Source organism: Heterodontus francisci, chromosome 20 (genome assembly GCF_036365525.1).
Source record: "Heterodontus francisci isolate sHetFra1 chromosome 20, sHetFra1.hap1, whole genome shotgun sequence".
Classification (NCBI taxonomy): Eukaryota; Metazoa; Chordata; class Chondrichthyes; order Heterodontiformes; family Heterodontidae; genus Heterodontus; species Heterodontus francisci.
The window spans coordinates 24675380-24688700 of record NC_090390.1 but is presented as its reverse complement, the minus strand read 5'-3'; the positions used below and the strand labels follow the sequence as shown (position 1 = coordinate 24688700).

The 13321-nt window shown below is 46.0% G+C and overlaps 1 protein-coding gene across 5 annotated transcripts in view; it reads right to left on the bottom strand.

The window, feature by feature from the left end:
• The window catches only part of rhobtb1 (Rho related BTB domain containing 1), a 120410-nt gene extending 107545 nt beyond the window's left edge, over positions 1–12865 (bottom strand). Inside the window, exon 1 of one of the 5 annotated variants that reach the window (XM_068052447.1) lies at positions 12571–12865. The gene's annotated coding sequence lies outside the window, so the exon portion shown is untranslated. Of the gene's footprint in view, positions 1–1129; positions 1413–12570 lie in introns of those variants that run through there. The other 4 variants (XM_068052446.1, XM_068052445.1, XM_068052451.1 and 1 more) reach the window with 4 other exon arrangements.
• Between the last annotated feature and the right edge of the window lie 456 nt (positions 12866–13321).

Below are 13321 nucleotides of genomic sequence, written 5' to 3'. Positions count from 1 at the left end.
GACTGCATGTAAAGTGTCCACTAGGTGTTCTTTGAACAATAGTTTGCCATCTGTTAAGTATTTGATTGGCTTTGTAATCACAGTTATTACCTCCAACTATCTTTGCTATATTACACATTATAAGAAATATTGTCACATTTTGAGAGGTTTGTTATTTTCAAGAGGTCCCCTAAAGGAATGCAACTTTAACATTAGCTACAGTTTAATCCCATGGGTGATCTCAGCAGAAGTTGACAAATGCAACTGGCCCTTTCTACTCAGTATTTGTTTCCCAAAAGATGCTCCACTTCCAAAATGGGATACGATCAAAATAACGTTATCTAGATATTTTTAACTGATTATTTAACAAAAATATAAGTTACATTAGATAAAGAAAAAGTAGAAGTATTTAAAATAATTGCAGTTACACGGAATTATTGCAGTAACCAGTTATTACTGATTTGTGAAACTTTATTACTGAAATAAATGTGTATTTGAAATGGTCAGTGTGCCAGCTGAAAAGTTTAAAAAGTGGCGGATCTGGATTGATTTTAATTTGCCCCAGTCTGCGAACAACTCATTGGTTAAAAAACACGCAGAGAGAATTAAAATAAGCTCTCGCACCTTAATAAAATCGCCTTGGGGTTTACCCCGGGCATGTCCGTCAACTCAAACTGGTCGATCGCGATCTTCCCTTGCCGATTGACAGCCCGGGAAAGGCACGGCCAAAACTGGGGAAGCAGTGTTTCCAATGCACCCACCACCCCTTCATTCATCTATCCATCCATCTACCCACCCCCAACTGTGGTCCAGGGCTGCTGCAGCCCAGTTTACAGGACTGATGTTGGCCGCGACCCGGCGACGGTTACCACAGTAACACACAACAGAGCGCGCACCACTCCCTCCCCATCACCGCCCCCAACCCCGGGGGGCCCATGGGGTGGGGGAGACCCTGAAGCGTAGCCCCTCGAACCCCGTAGAGCAACAAGTTTCCCCGGCAGACGGGGTGGCTCAGTCATCACTTCGAGCGACGGCACAAACTTTGAACAATTTTCACAATAAACCCCCACCACCCCCGCCTCCTAACTCTCAGCCTCCGAACTCCCGGCGGGATTCCCGTTCACTCACCCTGCAGTCCCCCCCTCCTTACCGTCGTCTGCTCAGTCCACAACGCGTATCCTTCACCCCCCGACCCTTCTGACTCCAGCAAGGTAACGAGGTAGGGGGGTGGGTGGGTGGGTGTCTGGTCAGCGTTCCCGGTTCATTCCGCCGCTTTCGATTCCCCTCCCTTCCACCCACCCCTCAGCCGTTGCCAAGTGAGAGATGGACGGATGGCAGCCGCCGGCCGGCTCTGTCACAGGGGGGAGGGGAGGAGGTGGGGCACGCGGCTGTGGGACAGCCCGCTCCCGCGCGACCCGGCGCACGCGGCCTCCGCCGTCACTCAGCACCGAGCACGAGCCAGCGAGACGCGCGGCTCTTTGTGACGTAGCGCCCGCCACCCAATTCCATTCATGAAAAGCGTGCGCGCTGCAGGTCTGTTGTTGGGAGGCTGAGTGGCTTGTGACCAGGCATGAATGTGACAGTATATTTACGCCAAACAGGTAACGTCCCTTATGCTTTTTCAGTGACCGAAGAAGGGTCACTGACCCGAAACGTTAACTCTGCTTCTCTTTTCACAGATCTGCCAAGTGGTTCCAGCATTTCTTGTTTTTAGAAGTGAACTTAACCTGTTTTAAAATCGAGACGCTCCTTGGCTGATCTGCGCTCCCAAGGGTAATTCAGCAAAGTCCAGAGCGCAGAGGAAAACAAATGTGAAGTGTTTTATTTGTGGGATGAGGCAATGAATATGCAAGATGCATACAGCTACATTCCAGAAAGCAATGCCCAAGCTAATGTCCCTTCTGTGTAGTCGCTGCTATCCCATGGCACTCCACATTTTCATTCACTTACGATGCCAATATACGAGACAGCGTCATCACCAAAGGCTGTAACTGTCAAGTTTCATTAAGAGGCAAAGTTCTGTCTGTAGCCATGGACTAGACTCATTGAAGCACGTCTGTCACCCACATGCATTAAAAGATTAGTGCTTCCTCAGTTAAATCTTACAGTCTGCTCGACTGGCTGAAAAGGTTTCATGGACTACGGTCCGTCCATTAATTGGGCTCTTTCAATTTGTTACTGACATCACCACCTTTTATGATTAGTATTTTTGTTAATGGGGATTTCTTCCAGCTTTAAATTTACTTTGCAAAAGGCTGGTGTACGTGGCATCTGTCTTTGGTTATAGAAAAAAATCCAGACCAAAAAAAAAAGCAGCATCCCAGGGCAAAAATTAAATCTTAATGCAATTATCAAATGGCAGTGTCATTACAGAAGGTCAGAGGTTGCAAACATTTTATTAAACTGTAGAGGTTCACAAAAATTAAGTCACACTGTCGAATCAACTATTCTACAGACTGCACGTATATTTTATTTATAAACTGCTTAAATATTTGTGCAGTGACCTGTTTCTCCCAACCACCCCCACCCCCACCCCATTCCATTGTGTTTACAAAACAGACCTGGGACTGACATTGTTTCCGCACAGACTGCTAGTCTGGTTCCCCACAAATACTTAAATCTGTTCTTCTGTTAAACAGCTATGTTTGCTTCGTGGAATGAGTCTCTTTCATTGTAATGACTAATTTATTCAATATCTCATCTCTCTTGTTGGTTCATTCTAAAAAATGAGAAATATTTCCAGGTCAAGTCATTTCATGATAATCATTCAGGCGTTAATAGACTGAAACGTTGTCTGTTCAAGTCCCATTCCAGAGATTTGAGCATATGCGCCAGATCTGACACTCCAGTGCAATACTAAGGGAGTGCTGCACTGTCAGAGGTGCCAAATTTTATGAGACATTAACCTGAGGACCCATCAGCCCTCTTAGGTGGACATAAATGATCCCATGGCACTATTTCATGGAGAGAGACTGCAGCATGTTGCAGTACAGAGGGATCTGGGTGTCCTCGTGTATGAATCACAAAAAGCATGCAGGTACAGCAAATAATTAGGAAGGACATATCTGCTAGACTGGATATGTGGCAGGTGGTGAGGGAACCAACAAGAGGGGAAAACATACTTGACCTCGTCCTCACCAATCTGCCTGCCGCAGATGCATCTGTCCATGACCAGGTAGGAATGACCACCGCACAGTCGTTGTGGAGACGAAGTCCCGCCTTCACATTGAGGATACCATCCATCGTGTTGTGTGGCACTACCACCATGCTAAATGGGATAGATTTCGAACAGATCTAGCGATGCAAAACTGGGCATCCATGAGGCGCTGTGGGCCATCAGCAGCAGCAGAATTGTACTCAACCACAATCTGTAACCTCATGGCCTGGCATATCCCCCACTCTACCATTACCATCAAGTCAGAAGACCAATCCTGGTTCAATGAAGAGTGCAGAAGAAAATGCCAAGAGCAGCACCAGGCATACCTCAAAATGAGGTGTCAACCTGGTGAAGCTACAACACAGGACTAACTGCGTGCCAAACTGTGTAAGCAGCATGCGATAGACAGAGCAAAGCGATCCCATAACCAATGGATCAGATCTCAGCTCTGCAGTCCTGCCACATCCAGTCGTGAATGGTGGTGGACAATTAAACAACTAACTGGAGGAGGTGGCTCCACAAATATCCCCATCCTCAGTGATGGGGGAGCCCAGCACATCAGTACGAAAGATAAGGCTGAAGCTTTTGCAACAATCTTCAGCCAGAAGTGCTGAATTGATGATCCATCTTGGCCTCCTCCTGAGGTCCCCAACATCACAGATGCCAGACTTCAGCCAACTCGATTCACTCTGCGTGATATCAAGAAATGACAAAAGGCACTGGATACTGCAAAGGCTATGGGCCCTGACAATATTCCGGCAATAATACTGATGACTTGTGCTCCAGAACTTGCCGCGCACCTAGCCAAGCTGTTCCAGTACAGCTACAACACTGGCATCTACCCTGCAATGTGGAAAATTGCCCAGGTATGTCCTGTACACAAAAAGCAGGACAAGTCCAACCCGGCCAATTACCACCCCATCAGCCTACTCTCAATCATCAGTAAAGTGATGGAAGGTGTCATCAACAGTGCCATCAAGTGGCACTTGCTTAGCAATAACCTGCTCAGTGATGCTCAGTTTGGGTTCTGCCAAGGCCACTCAGCTCCTGCCCTCATTACAGCCTTGGTTCAAACATGGACAAAAGAGCTGAACTCAAGAAGTGAGGTGAGAGTGACTGCCCTGGACATCAAGGCAGCATTTGACCGAGTATGGCATCAAGGAGCCCTAGCAAAACTCAGGTCAATGAGAATCGGGGGAAAACCCTCCACTGGTTGGAGTCATACCTAGCGCAAAGGAAGATGGTTGTGGTTGTTGGAGGTCAATCATCTGAGCTCCAGGATATCACTGCAGGAGTTCCTCAGGGTAATGTCCTAGGCCCAGCCATCTTCAGCTGCTTCATCAATGACCTTCCTTCAATCATAAGGTCAGAAGTGGGGATGTTCGCTGATGATTGCACAATGTTCAGCACCATTTGTGACTCCTCAGATACTGAAGCAGTCCGTGTAGAAATGCAGCAAGACCTGGACAATATCCAGGCTTGGGCTGATAAGTGGCAAGTAACATTCGTGCCACACAAGTGCCAGGCAATGACCATCTCCAACAAGAGAGAATCTAACCATCTCCCCTTGACATTCAATGGCATTACCATTGCTGAATCCCCCACTATCAACATCCTAGGGGCTACCATTGACCAGAAACTGAACTGGAGTAGCCATATTAATACCGTGGCTACTAGAGCAGGTCAGAGGCTAGGAATCCTGCGGCGAGTAACTCACCTCCTGACTCCCCAAAGCCTGTCCACCATCTACAAGCCACAAGTCAGGAGTGTGATGGAATACTCTCCACTTGCCTGGATGGGTGCAGCTCCAACAACACTGAAGAAACTCGACACCATCCAGGACAAAGCAGCCCGCTTGATTGGCAGCCCATCTACAAACATTCACTCCCTCCACCACTGACGCACAGTGGCAGCAGTATGTACCATCTGCAAGATGCACTGCAGCAATGCACCAAGGCTCCTTAGACAGCACCTTCCAAAACTGCAACCTCTACCAACTAGAAGGACAAGGGCAGCAAATGCATGGAAACACCACCACCTGCAAGTTCCCCTCCAAGTCACACACCATCCAGACTTGGAACTATATTCCCGTTCTTTCCCTGTTGCTGGGTCAAAATCCTGGAACTCCCTTCCTAACAGCACTGTGGGTGAACTGCAGCGGTTCAAGAAGGCAGCTCACCACCACCTTCTCAAGGGCAATTAGGGATGGGCAATAAATGCTGGTCTGGCCAGTGATGCCCACATCCCATGAATGAATTTTAAAAAATGGAATGTTGGCCTTTATTGCAAGGGGGATGAAGTACAAAAGTAGGAAGTCTTGCTGCAACTGTACAGGGCATTGGTGAGACAGCATCCAGAGCATTGTGTACAGTTTTAGTCTCCCTATTTAAGGAGGGATGGACTTGCATTGGAGGTAGTTCAGAGAAGGTTCACTCGGCTGATTCCTGGAAAGAAAGGGTTGTGAGGAAAGGTTGAGAAGGTTGGGCCTATACTCATTGGAGTTTAGAAGAATGAGAGGTGATCTTATTGAAATATATAAGATTCTGAGGGGGCTTGACAGGGTAAATGCTGAAAGGATGTTTCCCCTTGTGGGGGATCTAGAACTAGCGAGCACAATTTCAAAATAAAGGGTCTCCCATTTAAGACAGAGTTGAGGAATTTCTTCTCTCAGAGGGCCGTTAATCTTTGGAGTTGTCTATCCCAAAGAGCGGTGGTGATTGGGTCATTGAATATATTCAGGGCTGAGCTAGACAGATTTTTGATCTACAATGGAGTAAAGGGTGATGGGGGCAAGCAGGAAAGTGGAGTTAAGGCCACAATCAGATCACCTATGACCTTATTAAATGGTGGAGCAGGCTCGAGGGGCCGGATGGCTGATTCCTGTTCCTATTTCTTATGTTCTTATGCAGGAGCAAGGGACCTCTCCTGGTGCCCTGGTCAACATTTCTCTGTCAGCCAACATCCCTAAAAGCATTGCATTTGGTCATATATCTCAATGCTGTTTTTGGGACCTTGCTGTGCACAAATTGGCTGCCACATTTCCTACATAACAACAATGATTACACTTCAGCAGATTTACTTCAGTGGTTGTAAAGAGATTTGGGACATCCTGAGGTCATGAAAGGCACAATTTAAAAGGTCACTTTTATTATTTTGAAGACCTCAATCAAATCTTCCTCAAGTCTACTTTTTTTCCAGTAGAAATATCCAGTTCTCTGAGCCTATTCTGGTGAAAGACACTCCTTTCTTTTCATACAATGAATTGTGATGTATCAAATATGAAGAGATGGAAATGATATTAGCATTTAAATGCCAGTTAAAATAACTGAACACATCCAGGCCTAATAAAGCCAATATGTTGCCATATCATGATACTTTGAAAGCATGATGATTGATGGCCAACAGTAATCTGAATAATTTTATGGAATTAAACCCAAGGCAAATCTCCCGGTAAAAATCGATGGTGGATCTGGCTGTCACACCACAACAAAAACTCAAACTACACATGCAGCATAAATAACTAGTATTTTTGGCAATATGCAAGTGCTGTTTTCAGCTCCTAGGAGACATGTGTGCTTCCAATCCTGATTCCAGCCCTCTTCCTGACCACTCATTCAGGCTTAACCTGACAATGTGCAACAACCAACAAGAAGTTTCATTTCTGCAGTGCCTTTATCGTAAAATAGTAAAACATCCCAATGCATTTTAGAGGAGCATTATCAAAGAAAATTTGACACCAAGCCACATAAAGAGATATGAGCACAGATGACCAAAAGTTTGGCCAAATAGGAAGGTGCTAGGAAGTGACTTAAAGAAGGAGGGAGAGAAAAAGAAGTGGAGAGGTTTATGGAGGGAATTGCAGAGTTTAGGGCCTAAATGGCTGAAGGCACAACCACCTATGGTGGAGCAAAGGAATTCGGGGATGTGCAAGAGGCCAGAAGCAACCATGGGATCCTGTTCAACCTTGAGTTGAGCTTCAGCCATACCTTTTGAGTCCATCATCGGGATCATCTATTTCTACCTGTGTCATATCATCTGCGTATGTCTCTATTTAACCCCACTGCTACTGAAAGTCTCATCCACATGAAATTTTACCTCCTGCATGGCAAATGTCACTTTACAGGAGACTGGAGGACACAAAGGAATACAATAGGTGAGAAGTTATGGGAGGTGACTTCTCCTGATTTCTCACATGCTGTCCTCCCAATCTCCATTCTATGTAAACAACAACTTCTATTTATATAATGTCCTTAATACTGAGCCATGAAAATAGAAATTAAGATGAGTGACCCTAAGTGTGTCTTTTAAGGAAAAGAGAAAGGTGGAGAGGTAGAAGAGATAGGCAAGGAATTCCATAGCAGAGGAACCATTCATCCAGAACTCTGCTACCCATGTTCTGTGCCCATACACCTATCACCCCTGTACTCACTGACCTACATTGGCTCTCCACTCCCCATTGCATCAACTTTGAAAGTGTAATCAGTTTCTAGATCCCGCCATAGCTTTGATTTACCCTACCCCGGTTAACTTGTCCAGACCTACATCGCCTCATATACCCACTGTTTCTCCGACTCTGGTCTATATGCACCCCCTGTATCCCAATTTCCAACATGGTGGAAGTCTCTCACTCAACCCTTCCACCTTGCCCCTTCTTTTCCAATCTGCAAAAGCTTCCTCAAAGCTCTTCAACGGCATCTTTAGGCACTTGTTATTATTTCTCTCCAAATCTCCTGATCTCCTTTAAAGTGTCTTGGATATTTGTTACATGAAAGGTCCTATTTAAGTGGAATTTGCTGTTATTGAAGGAAGTGAGAAGAAAGAATAAGCGTAAATTACAGTGGAGTCAGTGGCATTCTATTAACCTTACTCGATGTATATTTATGGGCCAGTTATTCTACACATTTTGCACAGAGTCATTGCAAGTTTCACATTGCACCGATTCAGAATTTATACCACATGTTGAATCTATGTCAAATCAACTAATTGTAACTGCAACCAGAGCAAACCTGATTTTTTTTTAAACTCCATTGGTGAGGCAGAGGAGTATTTAATGTCAGAAAAGGGTTGACTGCCATCTCCGCTCTCTTTCAATGTTAGGAAATGCCACCAGAAGCCAGACACAGGTGAGGAAATTTTTATTTATTTTTTTATTTTAGAGATACAGCACTGAAACAGGCCCTTTGGCTCACCAAGTCTGTGCCGACCAACAACCACCCATTTATACTATTATTATTACTATGCAGTAATCCCATATTCCCTACCACCTACCTACACTAGGGGCAATTTACAATGGCCAATTTTACCTATTACCTGCAAGTCTTTGGCTGTGGGAGGAAACCAGAGCACCCAGCGAAAACCCACGCGGTCACAGGGAGAACTTGCAAACTCCGCCCCCACTGCGCCACTGTGCTTTTTTTTTATTTCCAAAATATACTTTATTCATAAAAATCTGTAAAAATTACATTGCCAAACAGTTTCAAACAGCACCAAAAAATACAAACATTGCAAGGGAGATCAGTTTCCTTCAATACAATCATGAGTTGCTTCAGAACCCTTCCATTTCACATTTGTCATGCCAATTACATTTTTACATTTACAGCAAATGAAAATTTTCCCGATACAGTTCGAGGGGTTTCCCATGGGTCCAGCCCCTCAGTTCAGCTTGGTGGGGGGACCTTACACTGTGGTCTTTCCCCATTGAGCCTTTGCTGCAGCTGCCCCAAGCTTTAGTGCGTCCCTCAGCACGTAGTCCTGGACCTTGGAATGTGCCAACCTGCAACATTCGGTCGTGGACAACTCTTTGCGCTGGAAGACCAGCAAGTTTCGGGCAGACCAAAGGACGTCTTTCACCGAATTGATAGTCCTCCAGCAGCAGTTGATGTTTATCTCGGTGTGCGTCCCTGGGAGCAGCCCGTAGAGCACAGACTCCTGTGTTACAGAGCTGCTTGGGATGAACCTCGACAAAAACCACTGCATCTCTTTCCACAACTGCTTTGCAAAGACACATTCCAGGAGGAGGTGGGCAACGTCTCTTCCCCACCACAGCCACCGCGGGGGCATTGCGCAGAGGGGGCGAGACTCTGGGCGTGCAGGAAGGATCTGACGGGGAGGGCCCTTCTCACCACCAGCCAAGCTACATCTTGGTGCTTGTTTGAAAGTTCTGGTGATGAGGCATTCCGCCAAATGACTTTGGCGGTCTGCTCGGGGAACCATCCGACAGGATCCCCCGTCTCCTTTTCCCGTAGGGCCTTGAGGACATTCCGTGCAGACCACTGCCTGATGGATCGGTGGTCAAAGGTGTTTTCCCGCAGAAACTGCTCCACGAAGGATAGGTGTAACGGCACGGTCCAACTGCATGGAGCGTTCCGCGGCAATGTGACCAGGCCCATCCTTCGCAACACCGGGGACAGATAGAACCTCAGCACGTAGTGACACTTGGAGTTTGCGTACTGGAGGTCTACACACAGCTTGATGCAGCCGCACACAAAGGTAGTCATCAGGATGAGGGTGACGTTGGGTACATTCTTCCCGCCCTTATCCAGAGATTTGAACATTTTAGATCCCCAGATGAAGCGGAAAATGGCTCGGGTGACGGCCACAGCGCAGGAGTGGGGTATGGGCCAGACCTGCGCCATGTACAGCAACAACGTGAGCGCCTCGCACCTGATGACCAGGTTCTTACCCACAATGGAGAGAGATCGCTGCCCCCACATGCTCAACTTTTGTTGTACCTTGGCTACTCGCTCCTCCCAGGTTTTGGTGCATGCCCCGGCCCTTCCGAACCATATCCCCAGCAACTTCAGGTAGTCTGACCTGACGGTGAAGGGGACAAAGGATCGGTCAGCCCAGTTCCCAAAGAACATGGCCTCGCTTTTGCCGTGGTTAACTTTGGCTCCCGAGGCCAGTTCGAACTGGTCGCAGATGTTCATCAGTCTGCGCACAGACAGCGGATCTGAACAGAAGACGGCGACGTCATCCATGTGCAGGGAGGTTTTAACCTGAGTGCCTCCACTGCCTGGGATTGTCACCCCTCTTATGCTCGCATCCTTCCTAATAGACTCAGCAAAGGGTTCAATACGGCAAACAAACAAGACCAGGGAGAGAGGACAGCCCTGTCTGACTCCAGATTGGATCGGGATACTTTCCGATTCCCACCCATTGATTGAGACTGCGCTACTGATGTTTGCGTAGAGCAGTTTAATCCAATTGCAGATTCCCTCCCCAAACCCCATTTTGGAAAGCACGTCCATCATGTAGGTGTGCGATATCCTGTCAAAAGCCTTCTCCTGGTCCAGGCTGATGAGGCAGGTGTCCACCCTCCTGTCCCGCACGTACGCGATCGTATCCCTGAGTAGCGCGAGACTATCAGAGATCTTCCTGCCGGGTACAGTACAGGTCTGATCGGGGTGGATCACCAACTCCAGAGCAGACTTGACTCGACTGGCTATGACTTTGGACAGAACCTTGTAGCGCCACTGTGCTGCCCGTGCTTTTTATTCAGAATGCACAAAGCTCTGCTTTCCCCTGACCAGAGAAAATTGCAAACTTTCAGGTGCTTCCTCTGTCAATGCAAGTACCAGTGTAAACCACAGTCAAAAGTATCCAGTATATTAACAAAAATTAGAATATTCAAAACAAAACAATAAATAAATAATGCTGTACTAAGTATGAACTCATTGCATGAAATCTTGGTCTATTGGAAGTCCCAGTATACTGAAGGATTCTGGTCCAATTACTTGGATAGGGTGGGGTCATCCATTTGATGAGAAATCAGAATTGGTGTGAGGCGGGGGCTCCTCAATTTTTGGCTGAATTTCAGCCGCACGCCTGATTGTTAGTGATGTAAAATGTAGTGGGCAAGTAAGTTCCTTCCTGTGGGTCTGCTCCTGTTGCTGGCTAAAATAGCCATTCACAGGTCCAGGATGAGCATGGCCTGTGGGGAGAATCATTCTAACTGCCTATCTCTTGTCTGTGCATGGGTGGCTCTGGTGAGGGAACACGTGGTGTCTGCTGGCATAGACAAGACATAGGCAGCTGGAGACCTGTGAGCACCACAGGATGTAGAATGTCGAATTGATGATGGATGAGTGCCACCTCAGATGAGGAGCCTTTGTAGAGTTATTTTTCTGTTAATAACTTTGGGGGCAACCTCGTGCCAGCTTATAGATGGAATCAAAAATAGGCATGAGTTTGGCGGCGATGAATTTTGGTTGAGGGGGGACCTGATTGAGGTGTACAAAATCATGAGAGGTATAGACAGGGTGGATAGCAAGAAGCTTTTTCCCAGAGTGGGGGATTCAATTACAATGGGACACAAGTTCAAAGTGAAAGGGGAAAAGTTCAGGGGGGATATGCGTGGAAAGTTCTTTACGCAGAGGGTGGTGGGTGCATGGAACGCATTACCAGCGGAGGTGGTAGACGCAGGCACGATAGCGTCTTTTAAGATGTATCTAGACAGATACATGAATGGGCAGGAAGTAAAGAGATACAGACCCTTAGAAAATAGGCGACAGGTTTAGATAGAGGATTTGGATCGGCGTAGGCTTGGAGGGCCGAAGGGCCTGTTCCTGTGCTGTAATTTTCTTTGTTCTTTCTTTTTGATGCTACTCCAGTGGCTCAGTGAATAGATACTACTGGCTGTTGTACTAATTCACAGGTTAGATCCCAGTTGGACTTGTGATAGTCGAACTTCAATCAGGTCCAGCATTCGGGAAAGCGAAAATCAGCCAGGTGCTCCTCCCCCAGTCCCAGTCTCCCTGCACATACTTTGTTCGAGGGCTATCTCGGCCACTCCCTGTCCCAGCCAAGTTTGAATAGTTTTCGCTCTAACTTCACACATGAAGAACGAAACCCAATGCGACCAGACATTGGACGGCTCCCGGCGTGTGCAACTGCACTCCAGGAGAAGAGGAGAAAATTATGCAAAATTTTATTTTTAAAATTATGTTTTTTCTCACTTGAACAAGTCTATTTTGTGATCCTGGGAGAATGGTGTCGTTCTTTGAACTTTTACAGGTTTCACGCGATCCAGCCTTCATGATTTAAATCTGAATGGCGCTGGAAATACTCCTGTGCATTAAACTAACCCTGGAAAGGGCAAATTAGCAGAACTCCAAATTGTCCCAATGATTACAGGGGGGGAAAAATTGTTTGTTTCTGACCCTGTCCCCATATACACAAATCTTTCTACAATTGTGTCAATACATTCATGGTTTATGCCACTAACAAACCGTATGTTTACCCTTCCATATAATTCTAAATTTACTTTTCAATTACCTTTGTACTGTACACTTCATGCACAATACAGTAACACACACCGAGAGATAATTATACTGGAAAGATAAATACGCTGAACTATAAATATACTGCGGGATCAATATGCAAGTCCTTTGCAATTTATGGCAATTTCGCCCTATTTCCTTTGGAACACTTACATCCCCAAAACAGACCTGAAATATGTTAGAAGGCCTTTTTTGCTTCCCGATAAACATCTTGTGTTAAGTGCAGTCTGTTCCATCCTGTCAGTTCTCCTTTGCTTGAAGCTGAGGACATAAGCTCCACATGTGGTCTTGGTCAACATCAGTTCCTCCAGTGACGTCAATAGCTAGTCTCTGCTGACTATAAAACCAAAAGATTGAATCTTTTTGCTCTTTTTCTAGAACAGTTTGACGCTCAGTTTTTTTTTTGAAAGCTGAGGTTACATTATTGCACCAGCCTTCCGAAAAGTTAGTGATTCTGCGCGTAACTACAACCTGCATTTATTCAGCTTCTTGCAAAAACCTGCACATTAGACTTTATACCTGAAAGACAGCTGCACTCCTGCATATCATCCTAATAAAAGTAAAGATTAAATGAACGGCCGTTATATTTCGGTACTGCTGCAGAACAGGCATATTCAGTCGGTCTCACACTGTCCTTGAGCAGGCTGCAGATTTAAAGCAGGTAATTTCTGACTGTCAGCAACAAAGATGCAGCCTGCTTAATTTTTGTTTGAAGCGATTTCCAGACTTACAGACACAAAGAAGATGGCTCAAGTGACTATTAGCTGATAATGACATTAGTGGTGAAGGCGGTACTCAATTACAAATATAAAAACACTTCATAAAGGGGATAGCGCAATAATTTTTTTGGTTGCACTAAACTGTTAAAAGGTATTGTGGCTGTAAAACAATTGTCTCATTTCAA